The 16,575-nt window shown below is 36.7% G+C and overlaps 1 protein-coding gene and 2 non-coding genes across 3 annotated transcripts in view; all 3 read left to right on the plus strand.

Moving 5' to 3' along the window:
- The window catches only part of LOC124159631 (capon-like protein), a 642,357-nt gene that overhangs the window by 430,271 nt on the left and 195,511 nt on the right, over positions 1 to 16,575 (plus strand). The gene's annotated exons all lie outside the window — the stretch shown is intronic.
- Positions 6,035 to 6,105, plus strand: Trnag-gcc. Its single transcript has one exon. It is a non-coding gene; the product is annotated as a tRNA-Gly (tRNA).
- Trnag-gcc lies at positions 7,866 to 7,936 on the plus strand. The gene has a single exon. It is a non-coding gene; the product is annotated as a tRNA-Gly (tRNA).

Consider the following 16,575-nt stretch of genomic DNA (forward strand, 5'->3'; position numbering starts at 1 on the left):
AAGTGTTTTACATTATTAATATGGAGCCCTTCCACCACGTAAAAGCTTCAAGTTTCAATTCACATTTCTGCAGCTTCAAGCTTGATCATTTCACCTTACCATTCATGCCTCACATTCATATGTCAGCACACTCCATTTTGATCTTTATACGAATTTTTTCATTATTTCAACACCAAAACTGTTATATTCGACGGGATTCTTCTTTAATTGAAAGTCTCTCTTAACGTAAGCTTTCTACTTTTGGCAAAAGAGGACAATGAGACAAAAGAGGTTGTTCTTATTCTTCAATGTAACTACAGTTCACCCTGACGTTAGGCAATAATTTCTTTCAATAGAGAAATATTTCTTTGAATATATTAGTACTAGTGGATTTTACTCACTTTATCTGTGGCAATTGGCATTATTCGCCTCATTTCTTTGAATATTTTGCTTAACATTTATTCCCTTGTGTTCTCACGCTATTCATTTCTGAGCCTTGTTTTCCTCCAATAGCCAATTATATTTATCCCCGACGATTAAAAATGACAGTCTTTTGCTACACCAAGCACATACCGTTCAAATATAATTTCCGGTAAATATATTTTTTGGGAATAAATGGATTAGCAAGACTAATCGTTGATGGCATAATAAATGGATATTTTTTCGCCTTCTTAAGAGTTATCTTTCCAGAAAATGAAAAAGTAAGGGGAGAGTATAAAATTTGGATACCCCTGTATCTCTTTCTCGGATCCCAGTCTTCTCCTGCGCCGCCGCTTCGCGATGCTCTTATCTTTTCTTCCGCTCGCTTGCGCACGTGAACTGAGAGCTGCGCGAGACACTTCCGCCACCTGATGGTCTGCAATAAATTTTCAGAATCAGCAGTCATATGGAAACGGCAAATGGTCTAACCTTCAGCCCCGAGGCGTTAAAAAATGGATGCCTTTAGCTGCACCAAACACGTTCCTTTCCTCATACGTTCCTTTGAACAAACAGAATCCCCAGATAACACATTTTTTTACATTGGAATTGATTGTGTTCCAACTGTAATTCTGTAGCTTTCATCGCAGTTTGCTGTTGGCTGAAGAAATTTGACATGGATTACCAAGAAATATTGAAACTATCTATTTTTTTGTAAAGCTAGAATACAACTATTAACTATAAAGTCACAATAAAATTATAAAGTTAGAATTAAAATGTTCGAATTTGATAAAACCTTTATGTACCTAGTTAAAAAGTTTTTGGAAAATAGGTGATATTCCCTCGTAATGTATGTATCACATTTTGCTTTTACTTTACACCTCCATTGTTCTTTTAGATGCAGCTACTTTTAAATTTTAGGGACAGTGAGAAATATAAAGATTGTGAAAGCATGAAATAAGGGAATACTTTGAGTATTGGGGAACAGTAAAGTGATTATTCTAATGGCTCCCGAACATATCAAATAATAACACTGAAAGGTTGTGTGTAGTTGCAAAAAAACTCACATGACATTTATTTCAGATAATATGGAATTCGAAAAGCCATCGGTTAAACCTTTATAGGAAAAACCAACTGCAATTATCCTGCAAAATTTATAGCGAAGTATCAATTATTAAGCCGGCTATCATTTTCATCGGAAAATTTTTGTTCTTTTTTAATTTGCTTTAATTTTTACGAGGGTGTTTTCTTCTTGTCTAGGTTACGAACTGGACGCAGGGTTGATGACAAACTGAAGAGATTTTATTTTCCTTCTTAAGAGATACCTCTAGAAAATTCATTTGGTACTGCAAGACACTAGCATTGTAAATACGGCGTGGTACATGCCACTGTTGTTTATTTTTTGAGACGGGAGACATTTTTATCCCTTCCTCCCACCTCCGAAGAAATGCTGTGTCTACATTTTAACACATACTATTTCTAGAATCAACCAATTTTTTGTTTCATCACTTAAAATATTTTTCATCATTCTTTCCTTCATGTGTTCTCACTCCGACCGTTTCTAAACTCAAATTTCCATCTACTGCCATGCGTTGCATTTACTTCCAAAATTGTAATGTTAACTTGAGTCTTCTACTTTTATCTCGGTACTTTTTTTAACACGATGTACCTCGATTCCCTGTGAATTTGTAATTATTATTTTTATATTTATTCAGTGTCAAACTGAAATTTATTACTCTAATTTATGTATAATTTTGAATATAAATGAGTTTAACTTATTTTGGTTCTGCAATACAAATGGCTTTACCTTTCAGTGCTTTAAAAATTAAAATTTCGAGTATGAATTGATTTGTTCGGCTCTATTACCAGCCTGTTAATCGCAGGTTTACCTATATTCCGTTTGATAATTCTGTAATAATCTCATTTTTAGTACAATTAACTTGACTAAATCCCTCGAGAAAAGAATTTTTACTTGGCGGTATTATAGGTGCGAATAAGACAATATATCGTTGAATCATGAACTGATGCTTTAGAATTTGATGAAAAACATGTATTGAATTGAATCAAATGTATTTTTATTATATAATTATCAATTATACTATTACCGGTCGCCCAAGCAAAAGAAGATTTTTTTGTTTTTCCTTTACCGTTGCTAATCTCTATCCCTTACCATCTTGCCACCGCAAGGGCAAAGCCATCGACCAGTTCCCATGTGCAAGTCGGACAGCTCCTTGGGGCACGTACGTCAACCTGCTTCACTGGGATTTAATGGCGATACAACTGACAAGATATGCGGATTTCCTCGCGTCCGGTGGAGACCTTAAGAAGGGCAGATGGGAGTCAAGGTGATATGTGTCTCGGAAAGAGAGGTGTTGCTAACCTCCCGTTTACAGCAAACGCTCCGTCTTATTCTGGCGGGTTACCAATTTGGATAATATGAGTATGGTTATTGCATTTATTAAAATCCTTTATGGTTCGGGTGAAAAATGAATTTCCTTATCTATCCGTTTGGTAAAATTTCTTTTTAAATTTATCGCTTCTGTGGGACTTGGAAATATAGTGGGGTTCTAAGATGATGTTCTCCGTGTCGCTCTCAAAGATACCTTTTCTCATTTGTTCAAGCAATCTAAGACTAGCGCGCAGCCTTCGGCTCCCAGCCTAATTCGATTAACATCTGGGTAACGCTGTCTGTACGCCCGAAGCTGTTTTTGACGAATCGCGCAGCTTTCCTTTGTATTTTATTCAGTTCTCGGATTAAATCTTTTTGCACCGGATCCCATATGCTCGCTTATGAATATGAATCATTCTGTTCGGCTCTATTACCAGCACTGCAGTTAATCGCGAGTTTTCCTATATTCCGTTATATTTTGTCGTTCTATTTTGCTTACTTCCATTTTCCCACCTATTTTCAAATTTCATGCATGAGTAGTTATGATGCATTGTTGAAGGTTAGTGCCATGGTTGTAATTTTTTTCATCACTTAGCTCCAATTTATATCCTAATAGCACGGCATGATTTGTGTTAACTACCTCGCTCAAGGTGTGATCGTATGAGTGCATAATAGCACCTTTTTTCACTTTCTCATCCGAAAATCTTCCCATTATACGTTTGACAATTCCTAACCCCTTCAAGGCTCTGCCATAAATTTTCCTTGTATGTGTACCCCACGATAGGATAAGTTCTCTTAACTCCCAGGTACTTTATGGATGATGTTCATGATGAGTTTTAAACTCATGGATATGGAACATACTCTGAAAACAATGATGAGTATGTTTTCAGCTGCTGTTATTATTTTCCCGTTCAATCAGTAGAATGGAAAAAGACGCTGTTTCGTATTCAAACAGTGGGAGAAATTTGTCATTACTGTCATTCTTAAGAGGGTGATGGTCGATGACAAGCAGGTTGAACGAACGCGCATGGATGTTTTTAATGCTTAAAGTCAAAATGCGCACTTAAGCCGAGGTTTTAGCACTTATTTATCTTCCATATGTGCATTTCTTCTTCCTTATTTCTCCATCTCTAATTGCACACCGACTCACCAGTAAAATCTCTCCATTTTCCTCGTCCCGGCACCAGTAAACCCGTTGCTGTAAATATCTGGAATTGCTCTCTCCAAATCACGCGAGTAAAAATCTCCGTTATTTTAATCTTCTTCGCGAACGTTTTTTTCCGATCTTGAGACACGTGAGGCAAGTGCAACCAAACAAGATGCCTTTTCCATGAGGCAATTTGTTCGGTGTTCGACACTTGAGTATAAGATATGATCGTGCATTAGCACCTGTGACAGACTTTTCAGTGGCTCGAGAAAGATGTCTCGTAGCCATTAGTTACCATCATTATTTCACTACCAAGGAACGCCGTATCAACTGTCGTCCACACCACGTGATGCTTGTTTTGTACCAGGTTTTCTGTTGAACTAAGTTATAAACATAGCAGGAAACTAGTAGGGGATGAAGGTTTTAAAATAAATAAAAAAATTGCATAGCATTATCTAAATGCCGCTTAGAAAACTAAAAAATTGTCCACTTTATGATAATATTTGGGTTTTACTTCGAAATGAATAAGCTCGAATATACTTTAAATGTGTCAACCTCCGCTTTCATATCGTCCTTTTTTCACAGGTGTAAAAAGTTAGAGATGCAATGGACTACTGCATTTTTTCGTTCAACTCCACCTCTGCATTGATTTATGTCATTATTTCATTCACATAGCATTTTTTATGAGATATTACACTGATAGTTCTATACCATAGATAATTCCAATTAATAACCACAATCTGGATCTGATGCGCTGCGTTTTGCGAATGTGTGCATATCATTCGATCCATATTCAATGCTATTATGGGTATTAAATTTTGAATGAAACATTTACTCATAGATGAGGTATCAATAAAACTTGATCTTTTTATCCAAAGTAAAAAATGTATCATAAGGTATAAAATAATATTCTCGCTCAGCCTGCATAACTCGTTGCCTTGGTTAATTCAAAACTAATGTTTTTTAGATTCTTTTGAAAGTTTAATATTCCTAAAAAAATTCAAATATGAATGGGATAATATGAAAAAAGAAAAATGATTCACATAGCTAAGTTTTATAAGCAAAACAAATACTCATAAGTATAGATTCTGCAAACTTTTAGAAATTTTTAGCTGTAATTTCATTTTATTTGTTTGATGCATTTTTCACCTTTCTACATTCTATTTTTTTCGATTTCACTTTCCCACGTATTTTCAAAATATCATGGATGAGTAGTTATAATACAGCGTTGAAGATTGCTGCCACTGGTCTAATTTTTTTTTCATCCCTTACCTCCAATTTATGTTGTAATTGCATGGCATGATTTGTGTTAAATACCTCGCTTATATTTTACTGCAGCATTCTTATACTTTTATTAAATGGAGAATTGTGACAGAATATTGCAAAGGTCATTTCTATTCGTTCCTGAGTTGGTTAACGTGTTCAATCGCCACGTGGGCCTTAGCTAAAGTGACCATACGTCCCAGTTTACCCGGGACAGTCCCGTTTTCAGAACGCTTGTCCCGGTGTCCCCGCGATGTTCCCCGGGACAGGCAAATGTCCTGGTTTTTGACTTGCATCTGTGTGAAATACTGAACATTTTATTTTGCCTCCTTTTAGAAATTTGTTGCCCTGACAAAAAACAACAATAAATAATTATGCCACTAATGGTGCTAGTGAGCTATCTTACTGTCTCTATCCTGATACTGAATCGAAAGAATATAGAGGGGGAAACACTGGTAGTGCCTTTTTTGTCATTTCTACATGTAGTTAAACGTAAAAAACACAACAAAGTGTATGATTGAAAGTCTCGCATAGTTAAATAACCTGACCATTTTAAATGGCAATGTTTAAAATTTAAACACCCTACCCCAAAAATTTCACGCGAAAATGCTTAGGTACGCTGAATGTCCCGCTTTGTCCTTTCCAAGATATGGTCACCTCATCTTAGCGCCCGCTCGTTCGCGTCGGTTGCTTGCCGACGAAGGAGAATTCGTGACGTATGATGGGGGAGGATGGGGTAGGGATGGCACGGATGCGCTGGACTTGCCGTTTTCCTGGTGAAAGGTGCGCAGTGGGACATAAAGGAAGTAAATGAGCACCTTCTTCATTTGAAAATACAAGCATCGGTGGTTCAGTGGTAGAATGCTCGCCTGCCACGCGGGCGGCCCGGGTTCGATTCCCGGCCGATGCAACTTTTGGTTCTCCATCCATAGGAGGTACTTTTGCAGCCGGAAAATGCGAGTATTTTTCAAAGTAATGCACAGTATTTGGGAGTGTTTTTCCTACCTTTGGTAGTTGTAACTTTGTAAAGGTTTTCCGTGCTTTAATTATAATATTCTAATAATGATGTGGCTTTCAATGAAGACGAAAGCTCGAGTTACATCAACGACGTTAAGGTAGTAAATGAAAGATTCAAATGACGGTATTATATTCGTCAATTTCTTTCACATTTTGAATGGATATGAATAGTGTAATAATGTAGTCTCATGCATTTTTTGAAGTACTAATATCTAGTTACTTCGGTAGACAAACCATTGTCCGAGCCATAGACCAGTGCACTATCGCACTTTCTCAACGCTTGCCGCTGACGGACATTGTGATGGAAAAATCGATTTCGATTAAAATCGAAAATTGTGTTTTAAATTTCATCATCGAGGTAATCGATATTCGATCCAAATTCGATTTTTCCAATTCGATCTTGATCATTGTTATCTCAGCAGCGTTAATACCAGCCTATGATAACGTTATCCGTCCCAAGTGAAATTGTTTTGTTTAGGGCCGATAAAATTGCAAAGTTATGCCCACAATCATCAAAAAAGCATCTCACTCAGTTCATCTTTCCTTAAATTTTTTATTGGAACCCAATAGTTTCAAGTGGTGATCCCAAAACTTAACTGTGCGTGCTTTTAAAATCTTTGCAGCTAATTCACGCATGTACGTATTCTAAGTAGATTTTTTGGGACTTTTTACCTTCATCTCAAATGTGTATTTTATGAGCAAAATATCTTGTGGTTCATGTATTGATTTTTATTTAAAAGTTGAGCTTTTCATTTCAAACGGGTTAGCAATCCATTGCTCGAAAAACCAATTATTACCGACATTTTCTCATCATCATACATATACGTCATGCCATGTTGCGTCCTAAACATGGAGTCTGCTCTGAACAATACAGAGTATCTACCATGTCAAGTATATGTATTATCATTACTTAATCTTTTTTTTTATTTCGTAGTTTTTGGGACTCAATATTTAGCGACCATCAGTGACCGAATCGACTTAAGTTTTTCTGCAGCATTTTATTTTGCTATTACTTAGGAACGTGAATAATCTTGACAGAATATTGCGAAGTTCTGTTCGTTCCTGAGCCGGTTAAAGGGGCATCCATGAATTACGAAAGGCGTTTAGGGGAGGGAGGGGGTCAAGCCGATTCTCACCCAATCTCACGTGGGGGAAACGGGGGTCCTGGCAATTATCAAGTAATTTTTTGTGTGGACTGTGATTCTAGACAACCATCTTATCAATCTAAAATACTATTCCGAGCTAATCTTAAATAATAATAATTCAACACATATTGTTTCTTAATAGATGCAACGCAAATAAAAACATATTTACACTGAAAAATACGCCTTTTGAACCGTCTCACGTGAGATTAGAGGGAGGGGGTTGGGCCAAATTTCACGATATCTCCTCAAGGGGGGAGGAAAGGTAAAAAAATTGCCAAAATCACCTCACGTAACCAATAAACGCCCCCTAAACATGTTCCATCGCCACGTGGGTCTGAGCGCGCGCCCGTTTGCGTGGGTCGCTTGCCGACGAAGGAGAATTCGTGACGGCTGATGGGGGAGAATGGGATGCGCCTCGCTGGCGCTGACTGGCCGTTATTCTGGGGAAAGGTGCTCACTGGGACATAAGCGGGATCAAGTAACCATCTTCTTTCCCAATTAAACAGAAGCATCGGTGGTTCAGTGGTAGAATGCTCGCCTGCCACGCGGGCGGCCCGGGTTCGATTCCCGGCCGATGCAACTTTTTGTTTCCATCCCCTTTTACCCAGAGGCATTACTTTTTGCAGCCGTAAATTGTAAGGCATTATGTATGGATTTCCCTGCATTTGGAAGCGTTTTTCCTCCCTTTAATGGTTGTAAACCTTTTTCAAGGTTTATTAGCGAGCTTCAAATTTGATATCCTAATATTGACGCGTCCTTGAATGATCGCAAAAGTATGAGCTACGTCGACGATGTCATGGCAACAGGAATCTCATAATGACGCAATTGTTTTAGTAAATTTTTGACGGATTATGAATGGTTATGAGTTGTGTAATAACGCATTTTTAAAGTGTAAATATCGAGTAAAGTATAACTTTGGCTATGCATAGACGCCGCCGCTTACTGATACATGCCCCGACCCCGAGTCTGCTCAAATGGATAATGTGTGGTTCCCAAAATACACCCAGTCAAGGATGTATACTCATTACCTAATCTTTATTTTGCCTTTCGTAGTGTTTGGGACTCAATTTTTTAGCCATCAGCGACCAAATCGTGCCAATGTGACCATCATCGTGGAATTCTACTCATTTCAAGCCGCAAAATTGCCATCGGAATAGCAATTGTTAGTTTTCGCAATTACTACATTCCTCTTCATTTCTTAGGAAGACCCAATCCCATTTTCACCGCATGTATTGGTATAATCTTCTTTACCAGATGATTTTTCTCTGTGATTAAATCTTCTCCGTAAAAATAATAGATGCTGGCCCATTGATATTCGTTTTTAGATGTTAGGCTGTTTTATACATTTTAATGGCCATTAATAGTCCTAACAGTGTCATATTGCTTGATGATGTACAACGTTATAACGCGATGGATTAGTGATAAAGCGTAAAGTTTTTTTGTAATGAGATATTGGTGTCGTTTTTGCATTTTCATGATTCAAGCTCACTATCTTCTTTTATTGTTACGGTTAACAAGTTGTCCAAGGCATTACTACAAAGAAATTAATTTCCGATAATTGTGCAAAAACGCAGATTGAAAATATGTTTTATTTTTTACTTTAATATTTGGAAGAATCAATTCATTATACCTAATGTAAAAAAATCAACTAATCCAGCTTTTTCTAATTTTTCTCCATTAGTTCTCAATTTTCAGTTTAAGTATTTTTTGTAGTCATTTCTGCTTATGTCCCTGTTTTCAGTCATCTTTCGTTTGTATGATTTTCTTATTAGCCTGAATGAATTATTTCCTTATTCTTCTTCTTCAATTATGTCGCAGCTTTATTCTGACGTGAAAATTTACTCTTTTATACTTGGTTCACTCCCGTGCGACGGCTATAAATACCTCTTATTGTCTTCCCGAATGATTTTCCCTGGATTCCACTGCGAAATGCGAACATTTATTTTCCTTTCTGCCGAAATCCTGTCTCGCGGTGAAGACATTAGCAAGGATTCAAGACGGCTGCAAATTTAAGCCGCAACGGAAGTAAAGATTTTTGTCGTAAGTCAACTAGGATATATCATAAATATTCCCTCGAATAACCATGAAGCCCTTGTCAGAGTGATATATGATTGCAGACGTGAAAATGGAAAATACATCTCCAGTCCCCCTAAGATGTGCGTTACCCCTAACTTACGATCGTGCATTCAACCAGCCATCAAGCCAATTGAAATAAATGCATTTCGAGCGGAGACACAAAATGAATACATGGTGCTAGACAAGGACTAAACCGCGGAAAATATATGTGCTCCTTCTTCAAAATCTCCTTTCGTACCTACGTAGTGAGTAGAAAATGTTATGCATGAAGAATTTCCCCCCATACTTTTTATCAATCTACATAAACCTACATATGCTTGGTAATCTTAGGAAAAATTGTATGTAGTCTACAAATTTTCATAAATTGACCCAGGTTTCAACAAACTATGACTTAATTAAGGTGACCATCCTTGATTATGACTTTCTCTTTTAATGAAAATCTTAGGGCTGTACAAACTCGTATGTGATTACATTAAGCATAATAACAAAATTCGTGTAATTAGATGCCTTAATTTTAGAGGCGTATTTATTCACTGCAAGTACTACAAAAATACATAGATAATACTGGACTTCAGCATCCAATTGTATAAAAACGTTACCTTTAGTCATTAATGTTTCTCACAAAAGTATTAATTCTAGGATAGTTCTGCGTTACTTGACAAGCTGAACCTCAAAATGGAATTATTTTACCCTCGAGAAAAAGTTTTCGAAAGAAATGGTGTCGTGCCGAGGACTTTGGTATATGGCAAAACCATATTTGATGGTTTGCACCTCACTTATTACGTAGGAAATCGCGCGTTACTCTCAGAGCACCGATGTCTCCATGGAGATTGTGCTGAAAGTTAGCATATGCAGGAGAGTTCTCGGTATAAGGATTCTTGGAAATAGTTTCTCTTCCCATTTCTTCGGGTTAAAATACAAGGGTATTGGCGTGACAATGTTTGTCCTTCTCCTTGGTAAAACATTTGCAAATGTTTATCTGTGGATATCTGAGAGTGTTTAAGTGTATGATGGAATGGAATTAATAGCATTTCTTCTTAGATTGAGCTCTTTATTTTACGAATCACTTAAAGAAACGGAGAAAATACGCACTTATTATTTTCCAGAGTTCATTTACCTTCCTACACCACAGTGCATACACCTGTTTGCGGAATTTCGGTCGGTCTAGGAAGGGGCGGCATCTATTGCAGTGATTTCCGTGTACACATACGAACCGCACGGAAATTGGACGCTGCAGAGCTGGTCACGCGAATAATAGCTGATGCTGTTGATGTTACCATGGTGATGGCTCCTGTTTGCGTCTCTCCTCCGGCGCCAGATAACCGACTTTGCTTCCAGGAAATTGCATGCTAATGAGAAAATTGCCTTAATTTCGACTATCCCTCGGGGTTTAATTGCGATGCTGAATTGATTTGTTTACAAAGTTAACATGTTGAAGTATCAGCCGTTACCTCAGGTGCGTAATGAATCATGAATATTCTGTCCGTAGAGTATTGATCAGCAGCAAAATCAATTAACCTTCACTTTAATTCGCAAGCTCCAGTTTCACGCCTGAAAATTTCGAATTATGACGAATGAAATTTTCATTTTGAGCAGGACAGGAATACATGTATGCTAACTTGTAATGACCAGCAGTAATATGATTCTAGAAAAATGTCATTTTTCATTAAGATTTAATTTTATATTTCCAGGGCTTATTTTTTTATTTTCGAGGGATTCACGTATTAGCCTCAATTTGTGCGTGTGCTTCATCTTAATTTTTGGCAAGTTCCGCAATTTTAAAGATATTTTGTCACAATTTGAACGCTCTTCGTAGCTAAAAATATTGCCTAGTTATCATAATTTCTACCTATTACATACGCACTAACGCCATGCCGAAAAAGGTGAAGTTGTGTCGTGAGGGAAACGTTGGGAGCATTACAATCGGCTGGGTCAATTTCCTAATTTTCGTTATGAGAGGGGATTCGCGAAGCTGTTAACGTAGCTATACGTTGGACCTTATTCCTAAAGACCTATTGGGAAATTTACGTTTATAAAAATATACGTTTTCGCACTTCGTATTTTTGGATTCATTTCTTTGCCATTTGGCATTTGTAATCTACTGACTTTCCCCTTGGATCACTTGATGTAGTCCCATGTATTCCATGAATTATATCCATTTAATTTAATATCAATGATTGCATGAGACATGTGATTTTGTTCGCTGTCACGTGCACGGGTACATAGCAATATACACCAAGGATGAATATCACATATCAATGATATATATTCACGATACCAAATTTACAACTTCATCAAGTAATCAAAGGAAAGGTCAGCAGTTACAAATTTCAAATGAAAAAACGATTTCCATTCACTTATCATTACCCAGCATCAATATACAGAATACTCGTAGAAATAAATGGAATATTTTGAATGGAATATCAACAATCTTACCGAGGAGCCCATGTTGGAGACCTAATTCACCCTGAGAATAATCTATACACACAAATATGCGACGAAATTGTAGTAGTAGAGGTTGTGTAGTTATTATTATAGAAAATAAAAATATCGAGAGTTTATTGATGCACATACGCAACATCAGTGATATATGTAAATGATTGAGAAAGCAATACTTCGTTCAGATTAATTATCCATTTCATTAAGTTCTAAAAGTTAGTAATAAAAGTTGTAATTAATCTACGTTGATTATAATTATAGATCGAATTGATTGAAAGTTCACCACATTTAATTGAAGCGGCATATCTCGATAATTCTCGGTTAATAATGTTTTGAAATTACATAATACCTATCACAACATTAGGGCTAACCATATTATCAGATTAAAATGACTTGCATTCAAATTTAATTTTCTGAGCCTTTTCGTTCAAAAATTTTAAGCCTTTTTAATAAATACATTATTAAAAATTTGGACGGAATCAGAATCCATGGGTTTTATTAATTAGTTGTATTGAACTCATATTAAAAATACTCTTGCCAATGGCAATACAAAGCTTCAGTCACAATACTGTCTACTATTCGAAGGCGATAAAATCGATACTTTTAAAAGTATTGCCTTAGCTTTTCGCCTCTGGGCAGCTTTTTAAATACTCCCCCACACAGTTACTAGGAGATAAATGGAGAGATTCCAATATAAACCCGCAAATATCCGACCCTTGGAGAAGCCGCCTGCAATATCGTTCAGCAAGTCGGTTATTCGATTTTTTTCATTCGCCGCGATGGAATGAATAAAACGTAGAAGCGGAAGGGGATTTTTTCATTGGTGGAGGTTGGACTCGTCATCAAGTGAACCCTTTCAAGAATCCACCGCCGTTCTCTCCGTCACAGTTCTATCACCCTGCGAATTGGACACCGCTTCAGCGCTCATGGAATAAGGGTTGTGATAAATTCCCTTCCATTCCTTTCGTATGAATCTCAATGAGAAATTCCATTTCCACGAAGACGCCTTTTCCATTTTGTAAAGCTGTCAACCGAAAACCTTTTATTAAATTCAAAATATTCTATTCAACTCTAAGAGTATGCTGTACATTCTACATATACTCACAAATATGCGGCGAGATTAGAAGGTGTGTAGTTATTACGCTATAGAATAAAATTATTGATAGTTTATTGATTCTAAATTAACAAAAGAGGGCAGCATAAGATATTGGAAACTAATTTTCTGCATTTTTGGAATGTACTTGCTTTGATTGTTTTAAAAAATTTCAGTGGTATTGCAGCATTGAAATTGCCTTCCTATTTGAAAGGATTGATACAAAAATTCAGTACTTGCATATTAAATTCACCTGGAAATTTTGTTTGGATACAATTTGAATCGAAAACTAAAAAGTCTTAGTTTATTATCGGCTATTTTGTATTTTTTTTCTTTGAATCCGAGCAATACTGTATTATAGTTACCTGTAATACGAAAAACAATGTACATCGACGGTGGAGAATATGCAGTACGTATATTTAATGCTTGCATGTGAAAGTTGAGGGTGTTTTTCGTGGAATCTTGTCTTTAAAATAGGAGTAAAATATTACTCATTGTAAAGGAGAAAGGTACCTAGTTTAAGAACGGCTCCGTATCAGTCAATCCTCTAAGGCCTCTCCAAATAGAACCCCGTGTTCTATTTTCGGAATAATTTCGAGGAAGAAAAGTGTGAGGGCGTGTTTTGCTTGGATCCCACGTTCTGACCCTTGGACATCTTGAGGTCATGCCGTGGGCAGAAATTGTGACGCGGTAGGGTGCCGAATCTCAAGTGCGTAAATAAAAGAAGACGTGGTGAGAATCATCACAGGTCCATCCTTCAGATGGCAGGACATCAGTCGTCCTGGCTCGTCCGAACTCATATTATCTTCGTGGTCATCGGTCATCAGCAGAAAGCCATTACTTGATTGTCACAAACAAATAACAAAATAATAATATCAACGAATAACTGTTGAAATTCAATCTTAGTCTCTATTTTGGTGTGTTTAAAAAAATGTATTCTTACAATGAGCGAAGTAAGTGGGATTAATTATGGATGTACGTGGTTACCGTGGGGAAAATAAGGTCGTTTTAGCTATCGAGGAATTGAATTAGAGTACAAATATTGTTGTTGAAACTAAATACAGTAAAAAATTGGCGTTAGTAGATATAAGTTCTCCATCAGGAATAAAAGCTATTAGAAAAGCAATTATGTATATTATGCAAGAGCTAAAATAATTGACACTAAACTAGCTCTATTGGCGTAAATGTTGCCTTGTATGGTGCAGAAACTGAATATATATGGCATTGGTAACGAGGATGATATGGTGCGGGTGAAAACCAACATCAGTATGAAATAAGGATTGGCGAAGAGGCTTTTATGAATGTAAGCGTAAATACACCCAAACGATGAAGTTCGCCATGAAAAAATATTTCACTTAGCCGGGATTCGAACCCGGATTAATCCGATTGCCGGTCAGGAGTGCTAACCAGTTCCACCACCAAGCCATTTTATCCGAGCGAACTTCGGGATGGGTTTTACCGAACAAGATGTTAACGTCACAAGTCCACACTGTGGCGAGGGTCGTGCTTACTAAGCCACTTTCGGGGTGAAAAACCCAAGTCCAAATTTCTGCAATATGTAAAGAAAACTCTTGTCTTTTACCTTTAAACTATCTGTTTATTTTCATTCCTTTAGCTCTTTCAAAGGTGTCGAAAATGATTAGCTTTATTCTTTCGTATATTTTTTGTCTCGATTAAATTCGTCTCTATTTAATAAACTTAGTAGTGCAATATAGAAAAATAGTAGAAAATTGATTTCAGTCACTGCCTTCTTAGGAGAGATGTGATCATGGGTAAATCCATAAAAGTAAAAATCTATAAAGTGGGTTGAACAAAACATGTATTTTGAGAGCTGGACGTATGCATTAAACTGGCAAATGAAAATGTGGGTGGCAATCAATAACAGAGACAACAAAAGTTTCTTCCTTTCAATGAAATATTCCTGTTATTTTTGTAGTAAATTTAAGATAAAATTTGAAATTTTTTCGTTCTATTTCATTAGTTATATGAGTCAAAATATCATAGGATATTGTGTCTAAGGTAAAAGGTCTCAGAAAACTAATTAAGTTAAAATGGAAACCCAATTTATTGAAACTGATTTGATTAATTCATACTAATCTGTGGAGCGTATTTTGATTTCCATTGAAATATACCTGTTAACTTTGAATGATAAATTTATGGTAGCATTTGAAAGTTTTTCATATTAATTCATTAGTGATATGAGTCTTTAAATTATAGGGTATTAATCCATGTCAAAAAGATATCAGAAAACTAATCAGGTTAAAATGGAAACCAAAATTCGTGGAATTGATTTGATTAACTTACACAAAACCGTGGAGGGGAAAGATGGCTTTGTGGATAGTTTTGTCTCAATTTTATGAAATATTGCTATCACTCATTATTTCACAACCTTTATGCACAGTCGAGGATGGCCAAGCATTGAATTAGTTTAGTTAGTTCATGGTTCCACTACATGGTTTAATCTTTGGTTCGATATATTGAGGCAAAATCATCGTTTTCCACGTGCAATTTTCCTTTTTCTAACCGAAATTTAATGGCTGTTATCTCCCTATTCTCCTACAATATCACAGCACAACAGTTAAGACTAAAAAGCAATAAGAATATGATATGGCAACTTCTCAAGAAGCATGATTTATTTTCAGAAATTGTCCACGAAGAGATCATCATAAAAACATGCTTGAAAGTGCTTTCACAAGAGCAAAAGACTGTGCAAAATCGGCATTTTTTAATTTTCATTGTTTGGCATAAGTATATTGGTAGTTTTCGAGGAAAAGATTGTTTTTTCTACCATACATCACATTTATTTCGTATGTAATTTTTCCGCTCGGTTTCATTACGTTCAGTTCATGATTAAAAAAACGCATCCTTGCACGAATTTTGATCAGAGTCGCAGACTTATAAGAGCCTATTTTTTGGTAAATTGAGATGAAATGAGTCATTTATGTCCGGGAAACGAAATTTATGCATTATTGGGCATCTTACTCTTCGGGGCTGGGGATATTAATCCCCCTCCCCAGGCAATCCAGGGGATGGCAATGGTTTCTTAGAAACTGCGGCTATTATTGCAATCCAAATGGATTCATCCCGAGTAGATTGGTGGGATTATTTTTTTAAAGATGATACGAAGTATTTTGCTGAGATTGCCAGGAGGATTTTGTCCCATTTGGACTGCAGGGAAGGTTGACCTGGCGAAGGGGAGGGTGGAGAGGGGGGTGGTTTCCTCAATGCGGACGTAAGGGGGAGTTGACGTGGAAGGTGGGTTGAGATGTGCTGAGATTTGGATGCGGAGATGTGACGTCACCGCTGATGAAGGGCTGCAATCATTTCCTTCGCCGACTTTAAGAAGACCCTCAGAATGGCAATCTGCGGCTAAGGAAAACCCCTGGATCCATTTGATGGCCTTGATGGCTCTCATAAATTCATCGCGAATCGTGGGGAGCGGTAATCAAGATGTGAGGTTAGATTCAATTTTCCGCGAAAGATGAAAATCCTTAAACGTTGTTTGTATCCGATTTGATTGTTCCAATTTGGAATATTAATCGTGTATTTTATTATTTTGCTTTATTACTTTTTCATCGTAATACCATAGAGTAAGAGATATATACTTACT

The sequence above is a fragment of the Ischnura elegans genome, chromosome 5 (assembly GCF_921293095.1).
Source record: "Ischnura elegans chromosome 5, ioIscEleg1.1, whole genome shotgun sequence".
NCBI lineage: Eukaryota > Metazoa > Arthropoda > Insecta > Odonata > Coenagrionidae > Ischnura > Ischnura elegans.